This window comes from Chiloscyllium plagiosum, unplaced genomic scaffold (genome assembly GCF_037043375.1).
Source record: "Chiloscyllium plagiosum isolate Xiang-an unplaced genomic scaffold, Cpla_swu_hap1 HiC_scaffold_40, whole genome shotgun sequence".
NCBI lineage: Eukaryota > Metazoa > Chordata > Chondrichthyes > Orectolobiformes > Hemiscylliidae > Chiloscyllium > Chiloscyllium plagiosum.
The window spans coordinates 24941506-24952901 of record NW_028270178.1 but is presented as its reverse complement, the minus strand read 5'-3'; the positions used below and the strand labels follow the sequence as shown (position 1 = coordinate 24952901).

The following is an 11396-nucleotide window of genomic DNA, read 5'->3' as shown; positions in this document are numbered from 1 at the left end:
TTTTTTTAAAGTTTGTAATATTTCCTGCTTCCATTACGCACCCAGGCACTGAATTACCAGAACCCCACCACTCTCTGGGTGAAAACCTCTTCGTCAGATCCCCTCTAAATCACTTCCTCAGATCCCCTCTACACCTCTTCCCTTTCACCTTACAAATTATGCCCCCCGCCATCTGTTGATTGCCTGCCCACACTTAGTCACAGCCAGGATCGAGCACCCTCGAAATGGATCTGACCATTAGCGCTGTCTTGCTCAAACCCGATATCTGAACCCTCCCAGCTAACCCAGTTCGGCGCTAAGATTTTCCACTGCTGTCGGGGCAGACGTGGAGTACATTTGATTATTGATTCTAATTTGCATTTTACCTCTTGTCTCCTCCAGTTAATTTCCTAGTCATTTTTGTTCTCACACATGGAATGTGTGGACTCTTTAAACGCACAACACGCTGCCTGTTGTCTATGGCAACGTCGCATCACCTGTTCATTCTGACGAAAATCATACTGTGGCAACTCATATACGTTTACTGCCCTTGGTGTTTACTGGATCTCACCAGTGTGTACAGTGCTGTCTTTGTCCTGGCTCGTGCAGCTAAAGACTGTTCCGTCAGGTTCACTGCCCTTTTATCCTTTGATCGTTTTGTGGATATTTGCTGCCTGAAAATAATAAAAAAAATGGACAGACAAATCCTTGGGTATGGCGCTGGCCGCAACTGGCAATCTGCTCTGTTCAAAAAGCATTCCATTCTATTTTTGGGAGGGTAATTGGGAATGTTAAATGGCACCGTCAAACAAAGTCAAGTTATTTTACTGATCCCAGGTGGCTGGAGGTTAAGTTGCTTGATATCATTTTAACCCCTTTCATTCCAATCGTGTTCATTCTGTTGATGAACACTCTGACGGTCACGTATATTTTAGTGATGGAAATGTGTTGCTGGAAAAGCGCAGCAGGTCAGGCAGCATTTAGGGAACAGGAGAACCGACGTTTCGGGCATTAGCCCTTCTTCCTGAAGAAGGGCTAATGCCCGAAACGTCGATTCTCCTGCTCCCTCGATGCTGCCTGACCTGCTGCGCTTTTCCAGCAACACATTTCCATCTCTGATCTCCAGCATCTGCAGACCTCACTTTCTCCACGTGTATTTTAGTGGCCAGTCAAGTCCACAAGAGCATAAGACGTCAGAAGGATGGAGAGATTCATAAAGATTCAGAGATGGAAAGCCGGAGGAAGTCAGTGATTTCCCTCTTCACCATATCCATTAGTTTCATATATCGGTGTTTAGTGCAAGGTACGAACACCTTATACTATAGCATCAAAAGAACACATCTTTGGAAGAACAATTCTTTCATTTTCCGTACTTCAGTGTAATGCTGAAGAATTTCAGGTGCAGCACCTACACATTATTCTGGGCAGCATCTCTGCCCAAGTTCAGAGCGAAGTTCAGGAATGCAGTGCAGGAACTGGTGATGTAAATGTTCCACTTAGTGGCTCAGAAAAACAACTGAGAGAGCTCCAGAGGCAGTCGTCGAGTTCCCAGTGCAGAATTTCCACATGTTCGGCCGGATTCCATCAGCACAATCACATGGATTTGAGCATAACACCCAATGATGGATGGGGAGGGGTGTAACAGAATGGGTCACCGTTCACGAAGCTCAGGAACACGCTGATATCCCTGATTGTCTGTGTGTCCCCGTGTCTGACAGTGAACAGCAGTAGGCCAGTCAGCCCTTCAAGTCTGGTCCTCCTGCCAGCCCATAAAATCACAGCTCATCCAATTGTAATAGTCCCTTGTACACCTGATTGCCATACCCACGACTTTTCAAATTTTAACAGGATGCTATTCATCTTCACCTTCAACCATATTGATGGACTTGAAAACGGGAGAGCAGGCAAAGAGGCAAGAGGTAACTGTCAGGGGCTTGGTAGGTTGGAAAATGGCTGGACTAGTGATTCGAAATAGCAAACCGGATGTGAGAAATGGGTTCAGCTGGAACATTGGGTTTTCACGGACTGCTCTGTGGGTGAGTGTTAAAGACCGGCAGGAGGGTCTATGCATTTCCCCTTCAGCAGAGGAGGGGAAGAGCATAAACTGTTCCTCCTGCACCATGATAATTCTCAGACCCTCTCTGTTCATCTCACAATAAACACTTTCTTACAACAAGAGAAATGCCCTTGGTGCTGATAATTCCCTGATCTGAATTGGTTATTGTTAAATGCACATTTGTTTTTGAAAGAGTTTATTGAGTATACCTCCTGTCTTCTCACATCACAAGGCGAATGCACTCTCTCTCTCAGCTTCTTTCAGTCTGTCTTTGTCTCTGTTCTGCTCATCCTCTCGCCCTCTCCCTCATCTCGAAGCTACTTGCTCAGTCTCTCTCTCTCTCTCTGACTGTCACACTCTGTGTCTCTCCCTGCCTGTCATTCTCTATCTCTACCTGTCTCTAAGTCTCCCCCTGTGTCTATCCTTCTTTGTTTCTCTGTGTAGCTCATTCTGTCTCTCCCTCACACTCACTGCATCTTTTTCTCACATTTACCATGACAGGAACATGTTGTCTCTGTTTAGAACATGGTCAGTTGTACTACCACTTGAATCAAATTCCTTCCTAAACCCGTTATTCAGTGATCTTTCCCCAGGCAGTGATTTTGCAAAATACCAACTGCACAGACAAAGCCAGCAAGACCTTGACATGTTACTACAAGTGCGACTCCCGAAACTTGATCATCTTCCTTTCCTTTCCCTGTGGCTGTGCAGGAGGTGTGTTCATGAGTTTCCCTTTCGTTATGTGAGGGTGTATGTGTGTCTGTGTGCGTGGGGGGCTTCATTGCTTTTGTGGCAATACCACTGTGTGTGTGTCTTTCGGTTTAGTCGTTGGATATTTCCCTCAATGGGTCACATTATGACGGTATTTATGCATCGGCGTGTAGGTTTCCCTTTATGTGTATTGCCAAGTATTTTGGTGATTGCATATTCATGTATTTATGCATTTGGGAATGTTATACGGTCTGTATGAGAGTGTTTCCGTGAAGTTGAATGTGTTTATGTGGGTGTATGTTACTGTACCTATGTGATTGTGCATCAGTTTGTGCTTTGCAAATGTGCATCTGTTATGTTCTATCTGCGTTTATGCTGTTTGTGTGGTTGCTGTCAGCATATCATCATGGTTCTGTGACTCCATCTGTGTGAATGTGTCTCTGAGTGTGAGCGTATTATCGTCAGACTCTGGGGTGTGTATCTGCCTTGTGCTCTTGTTTATGCAGGTTAGTATGTTGTTCAGACTGTGTTTGGCGCATGTGTCAAGATCTTCCTGTGCCTCCAGTAGGGTCTCTCGGTGTCTCTTTGTGGATGTGTCTCTGTTTCTCTTTGGGTGTCCCTTTCAGTCTGTATCCAATTGGGTTTGTGGTTCAGCAACTGTGTTTGAATATGCTTGTGTGTGGATCAAAGATTTTTCGGTCAAGTCTAACAGGTTGGTTACGAATTTGATGACTTATTGACCAAAATTCAATGACTTGTATTAGTTCATCAGGAAAAGACAGTAAAATCCCATCCTATTGACAAGAATCCATTTAAGATTCCTCAGTCCTCGTGAAATTTGTCAACAATTTTTATTATCAGCAAATTTTATGCTGAAAATGATTCTCTCTGTTCCAACTGAACTATTAGTCTCCCTTCATTATGGAGAAAATGGCATAATCCATGACTGCTCAACAATTTGACAAAATTAGAGACAGATAGTTACTTCAGCTCTCGGCATTTGTGAAGTATGGGTCCCAATCGCTGCAATCCTTAGTACTGAATGCAGCAGTTGTCGTTCTCCTCTACATGATTGAAAACAGCTGCTGACACTATCTGATCTTCAAAAGATCAAGTTCTTTTAGTGACTCACAGAATTCAATGACAAAACAGAGGACTGCACAGTCTATTGGGGTGAGTCAAAAGTCACTAACTGAAAATGTTTCCACATCTTTCACTGAGTTCTGTGTAAGTGATTTATTCTGAGACTCAAACAGGTAGTGCAATGTATTCAGGAGGTTTCTTTTTACCAATTATAGTCTCAGTGTTTCCAATCTGTCTGTTAACAATGTCCTTCAACCAATCAATAACCTGACAGATTGTCTGATAAAGAAATTGACATTAAAACCCTTCCAGAGGACGAGCTGCTTGTGGGGAGGAGAGACCAACAACAAACTGGATGAATATTGCAAATTGTTCATCTTCCTTACCATGGGCCTCAATGAGCAATTTCTGAATGTCCCTGGGATCAGGAGTCAGGAATCGACCAACGGTCGCTACAAATTCCTGGATGGTGATGTGTGGGAATGTGCAACTAACAATCCGTTCAGAATAATCTCTCTCAGTTAGGAATCCAGACAGGAACTGGAAAAGTTCCAGATTGTACTGAATCAAATCTCCATTTCTAAACACAATATTTTTCTCAGAGACACCAGTGAAGGCCATCTCACCAAGTTTCAGAAACACCTCACCAGGGTTTGCAATCTGACGGCCGTAGTTTTTCAGAATGTTATAAATACAGTAGAAATACAGTTGGGTGATGGTCTTGAGAACCTGCTGATGTTTCCTGCCCCTTTGTGTGAAGAATGGATCCAGTGATAGACTGAGGTTCTGTATTTCCCTGACTGTCAAAAAAAAATGAATACTGCCCTTGAATTCATGCAAACCATCCAAATATAAACAGCAATCTCCCTGGGTTCTTACAGAACTCTCCCACAACATTCCCTAAGTAACGGTAATGAATCAATATCAGATTTCTCAGGTTTATCTAACAATTAAGAGCATTCAAATACCGGAATTAAAAATGAATCCAAATTGAAAGCGTGGGTATATTTTCCCAGTGGCCCAGTCATAAAGCATCCTTTGTATCATTGTTGATTTTTCAATCCCGGGCACTCCATTTATGACTGCTCAAATCCCTGGTTTGGACATTGCCCTGGAAATTTTGCAATGGAACAACTGATCAACTCGGATTTTTTCCAGTTCTGTTTGGAGAAGTTTCTCGCTCTACTCTTCATGGTCTCGGCCTCTTGCTAACGATTCATCTTCTACAAGTGTCCGACCTCGAACAGTAGAAATAATCGTTAGCTCAGTGTATCGATCAACCAGTGGGAAAATCTTCACCTCTTTTATTACTGCAGTGTCAACTCTCAGATTTTCAGTTTGGACCCGCAATGTCTCCTTGTGATTCTGTTGAACATCGTCAATTAGAACAGAAAGCAGTTCACCAAGTTAGTTAAACATTGACGAAAAATAAAACGTCAAAATGCATTACTTGCTTACTTGAGTGATGCAAATCTGAAAGCAAAATGCAGCATTATGTGCACAGATTGAACACAGATTTGTGTAGAAGTTAAACTGCCATCCATGAAAACATCGCATGTAAAAGAAGGATAGTTTTGAAAGATTTCAAATTCTTCTGGTTTTGGTCATGGAGACTTCTACAAAGCTGATGTATTCTCGGCAAGATTTATACAGAAGCTTATAACAGACATTATCTTACAGATTCTCGCAAGTAACTCACCTCCTATCTCCAACCACCTACAAATCAGTTCAGCTGTGTGAATGGAATGTTCTCATTTGCTTGGATTACTGGAGTTATAGAGTTAAAGTGTCAGACATTACGTAAACAAGCACTGCAGTCCAAGCAGTCCATGCCAAACATAATCCCAACTAAATTATTGCTGCCTGCTCGCCTTGTCCATTTCCTCCAAACCCTTCCTATTTGTTTACTTATCGAAATGTCTTTTAAATATTGTAATCTTAGCCACATCCATCACTTGCTCAGGATGTTCTTTCTCGACGTGACACAACCTCTGCAAACAAAATTGTTCCTTGTTTCCTTTTTAAATCTCTTTCCTCTCATCTTAAAAATATGTCCCGTCATCTTGAAATCCCTATCGTAGGGAAAAGGCAACGGCTATTAACCCTATTTACACCCCTCATTATTTTATTAACTTCTATCAGTTCGTCTCTTAACCTCCTACAGTCCTGGAGAAAAAAAAGTCATAGACTATATAGCCTTTCGTTATAAATTAATCCTTCCATACCCGGCAACATACTGCTAAAACTCTCCTGAATCCTCTCCATTATATTAACATCCTTTCAATAACAAGGAGACCAGAACTTCATCCTCAGCCACCATTCAGGACAAAGTATCCTGCTGGATTGGGACCACTTACATGACCTTCAATATTCACTCCATCAATCATGAGCACAAAATGGCAGCACTGCCACAATTCACTTGATCCCATAGACCGCACATTCATAACCTGTAATTTGGAAGTTCAAGGACATCAGATGAATGGGACCAGCACAACATGAGATTTTCCTTCCAAGTCAGACACTACCAGAAAATTAATTCACAGTTGCTCCGCCAAAATCTTGGTATTCCCGGTCTATGTCACAAATCTTTGCAGCAGTTCAAAAAGGTAACCATGGATTGGCAAAAAATGCTGGTCGAGACAGTGATATCCACACTCAGGGTTTTAAATTCAAAAGCAATGCAGTACCGTACATTAATGTTCTCATTTCCATATCATATGTATGAGAAAGATACAAATAAAATTCACCACATTCTAAAATACCTGCAGGTTGCAGATTGTGGTGAGCAAGGGAGACTGGATAGGCCTGGACTCATCCCATTGCAAAAGAGATGAGGGCGAGGTTCGCATCATAAAAGTATTTCATTTAATGAATATGATTGATGGTTGGAACAGTATATGGACAGTGGAAGCATCCATATGGAAATTTAAATCGTCACCAAGTATTTCAGGTGAAACTTCTTTACTCCAGAGATGTTTTGATTTGGATAAGTACATTGGGTTCACAAACAAAGGAATGGTTCAGATGAAAATATGGACGAAAGCTGAATAAACAAACAGAAGTGTTATGGAAATTCAGGGAAGAGAGGTTGGATTCAGAACATTTAAGCAGAATGACCTGCGTCCATGGTATAGACTCAAGGAGTTACAAATCACTTTGTTTTTAATCTCTGCATTCAATCAGCAGGCAACAACCAAATTGTCAGACTCAAAGTGCAGTTACAATCATATTTCAGGAGGATTCAAATACACTTATAAGTGCATCAGGATACAGCCAGGTGTGTACAGGGTGTCATAGTGTATCAGGATCCGCCTTGTAAAACTGCCACCTAACAGTGATCAGCAGATTCAATTGATGAACTAATACAACGTCCACACATTTTCTGCATACAGGAGAAACGGTGTGAATTGTAAATTGAATTTATGCAAAATAGTTGAACTTTCAAACCAACTGGAATTTTGTTTCCCAGCTGTGAATATTAATTCTCAAATTATGAATCATTAAATAAATGGCTAAATTCAAACATACTGATGCACAGAAATGAAATAAAATGATTTAAGATTTCCATATTGCCAATTGCCTTTCAGGTGATTGGGTATTCCGGAGATATTTCGGACCATATCCATAAAATGAAACAGATGAGGACCTGTTGAGATTATTTAGATTTCATTACTTCGGAACTGTGTAACACTGTTGCAAAATACGACGTGTTCCAAACCGAAATAAAATAGTGTGAGACTGCTGTACCATGTTCCTCTATTTCTTTCAGTATTTTATCCAACTTTGGTATCCTGTGACGCATTTTCACAAAGAATACCCACATCATTCTTTGGGCCTGAAAGCCTTTCTCCATCACCAGATTTAGCAGCAGTTTGGAACTGTTCGCCCGGTTTCCCTTCTCCACGAAGCCAGTGATTTCCTGGAAAGAATAATCATTAATAGATTGAGTAGTTGAGTTAAAGATAAATATTGTGAATGAGAAGGAAGGGATCTCCTCAGCAATGGGATTCCACCATAACGTTGACCCTGGAAAGCTGTCACTGCACCATATCCTGACCCTTGGTGAATATGGGTGAGTATACTGTAAACCTCTTCTGGAAAGTTGGGATCCTAAATACTCCATTTTGCCCTCGACCATGGCCTTTCCATTAACTGTATCTCAGAGTTTCTTTAAGGATAGTTACTGGACAACTTACTGACAAGTCTGATTAAGGGAAAAACAGTGAAGAGCAGATGTGGCCCGTTCAGCCCCTCCAACCTAATCTATTCATCACTCAAAATTAGGTTCAAGTGAATGACCTTTTTTTCACAAAAACACTCCACTCATACCTTGCGCAAAAGCACATGGTCATTGTTTAGGAGAACAATTATTTCAGCTTCAGTTAATGACTGTAACAGTCTCGCAGCACTGTGTTCTGGGATCAACTGTGTTCAACCATGTGAGAAGCCCTGGATGCCAGCCCTGGATGACAACCTGGATTGGTTTGACAAGTGAGAAGTAAGGTTCATGGCACAGAATTGTCAACTGATCAGTTTCTGCAATAAGAGCCCGATTTGCTGCCATTCTTTCCCATTCAATGGAATGACCATCCCTGTCTCACTATCACACTGAACTTGATTCAAACTCAGTTACTGCTGATCATGTAAAGATATGGAGATGTGAGGAAGAACACATAAACAGAGGAACACAGATTTCAAGAAACCTGCTTGGGAACGGTCACAGGACAGAAGAAGATAAGTCGAAAGAGGATTGATGAGGGCAGAGCAGTAGATGTGAGATATATGAACTTCAGTAAGGCGTTTGACAAGGTTCCCCATGGGAAACTGGTGAGAAAGGTTAGATCTCACGGAATACAGGGAGGACTCGCAAGTTGGATACAGAATTGGCTCAAAGGTAGAAGACAGAGGGTGGTGGTTGTGTTTTTCAGACTGGAGGCCTGTAACCAGTGGAGTGCCACAAGGATCGGTACTGGGTCCTCTACTTTTCATCATTTAAACAATTGATTTGGATGTGAGCATACGAGATATAGTTAGTAATTTGCTGATGACACCAAAATTCGAGGTATAGCGGACAGCGAAGAAAGTTACCTCAGATTACAATGGGATATTGATCCGATGAGCCAATGGGCTGAGACGTGGCAGATGGAGTGCAATTCAGATAAATGTGAGGTGCTGCATTTTGGGAAAGCAATTCTTAGCAAAACCTATACACTTAATGGTAAGGTCCTCATGAGTGCTGCTGAACAAAGAGAACTTGGAGTTCAGGTTCATAGCTCCTTGAAAGTGGAGTCGCAGGTAGATAGGATCGTGAGGAAGGCGTTAGACATGCGTACCTTTATTGGTCAGAGTATAAAGTTCAGTATTTGGGACGCCATTTTGCAGCTGTACCGGACATTGATTCGGCCACTGTTGGAATATTGCGTGCAATTCTGGTCTCCTTCCTAACGGAAGGATATTGTGAAACTTGAAAGGGTTCAGAAAAGATTTACAAGGATGTTACCTAGGTTGAAGGATCTGAGCTATAGGGAAAGTTTGAATAAGCTAAGGCTGTTTTCCCTGGAGCATTGGAGGCTGAGGGGTGACCTTATAGAGGTTAATAAAATCATGAGGGGCATGGATAGGATAAACAGACAAAATATGTTCCCTGGGGTAAGGGAATCCAGAACTATAGGGCATAGGTTCAGGTGAGAGGGGAAAGTTATAAAAGAAACCTAAGGGGCAACTTTTTCACACAGAGGGTAATACGTGCTTGGAGTGAGCTGCCAAAGGAAGTGGTGGAGGCTGGTACAATGGCTACATTTAAAAGCGTCTGGATGGGTATATCAATAGGAAGGGTTTGGAGGAATATGGTCCAGGTGCTGGCAGGTGGAACTAGATTGGGTTGCGATATCTGGTCGGCATGGACAAGTTGGATAGAATGGTCTATTTTCTTGCTGCACACCTCTATGATTCTATGATCCTGAAGGTTTACATAAATAGTCTGGATTGAGGCCATGAACCGACTTAAACTGGAGGCAGGATATTTGAATGATAGTTATTTGAGCACCAGGAGCACTGAAGTTAAACTGAGTGGCAGTCAGGTGGGATAGGATAGATGTAAAAGAGCTTTGGACAACTGAAGTTTAACGATCTCAAAGCAAAGCCTGTCACGGTAGCACTTACGTTATCTTAAAGTCAAAGTCCTAGTGGTATTAAGCTGTTTATACAGTTCCCTGCGTAATGCTTGGGGGATCCGGGTTCGAATCACGCCATGGCAGATGGTACAATTCCACTCAGTAAAATCTGGAATTAAAAGTCTAATGATGATCTTAAATCTATTTTTGAATGTTGGAAAAAACATCTGAGTCACTAATGTCCTTTAGTGAAGCAAACTGCTGTCCTTACCTGGTCTGGCCAAAACGTGACTCCAGATCCACAGCAATGTGGTTGATCCTGAACTGCCTTCTGGTCAGTAAATGCTGGCTTGGTCAGCCATGCCCGCACCCCGTGAATGAGTAAAAGAAGTAATTAGTGCTTAGTGTGTCCAAAGCATGAATGGGTGTTTCAGCAGCTCACAGACTGAGAGAGGAGACACTGGAATAATGTTATGGAGGGAGAATCAAACAATATTTCTGATGTATTGGAGAAAGAATTAAATGCTCAGTCCAAGCACAAAGAAGACAGAGACAGTAAAGTTAGATACAGCGTGAGACTGTAGTTGGGGATGAGGATAAAATTTCTTCTAAGCTGATGACATTAGGTACACCAATACTTAATAAGTCACAGATGTATAGAATGTCTGGTGTGAAAGTATGCCGTTCAGACCATCGAATCCACACCAAACCTCTGAAGAACATTCAACCCAGATCCACCCCCTCACTCTATCCAATAACCCTGCAATTTCCATGGCTATGGCACCTATCCTGCACCTCCCTGGAAAATTTAGCATGGCGAATCCACCTATCCTGCATATCTAAAAACTGGAGCACCTGGAGAAAACTCACAGGGAGAATGCACAATCTCCACACAGGCAGATGCCCGAGGTAAATTTGAAAGCGGGTCCCTTTTGTTGTGATGATACCTGTTCGGCATTGATGAGTTGGACTAAATGGTCTGTTTCCATGTTGTACAGCTCTCTGATTCTCATAGAGTAAACACACCCTCTGGGTGTCAACCAGTCCATGCTGAACATCTTGTAGTAAACCTTTTCTGAAATGCTTCCAACATGTTAAAATGTCAATCTCTCACCATTTAGAATGTGTACTTCTTCTTTATTCGTCCTGCCAAAACAGACAATTGTCCGCTTTCCCACATCATACATTTACCAGATCTTCACCGACTTTCTTAGCCTACTTATACCTCTTTGTAGGCTCCTTATGTCCTCTCTTGTAATTCAGTTTCCTCCCCACCTTTATTTCATTAGCATACTTAGCTAATGTTCCTCTGATACTTCCAACGCTCTCCTTCTCGTTCAAAGAATCATAAACTACAGCAGAGGTCTTTCAGCCCAAAGAGTCTGTACCACCAGAACACACACCACCACCTACCCGAAACCTACTTTACCACGTTAGGACCATAGCCTGGAAAG

At 42.1% G+C, this 11396-nt stretch overlaps 1 pseudogene; it reads right to left on the bottom strand.

The window, feature by feature from the left end:
* Positions 1 to 520: 520 nt before the first annotated feature.
* The window catches only part of LOC148138412 (NACHT, LRR and PYD domains-containing protein 12-like), a 46857-nt pseudogene continuing 35981 nt past the window's right edge, over positions 521 to 11396 (bottom strand).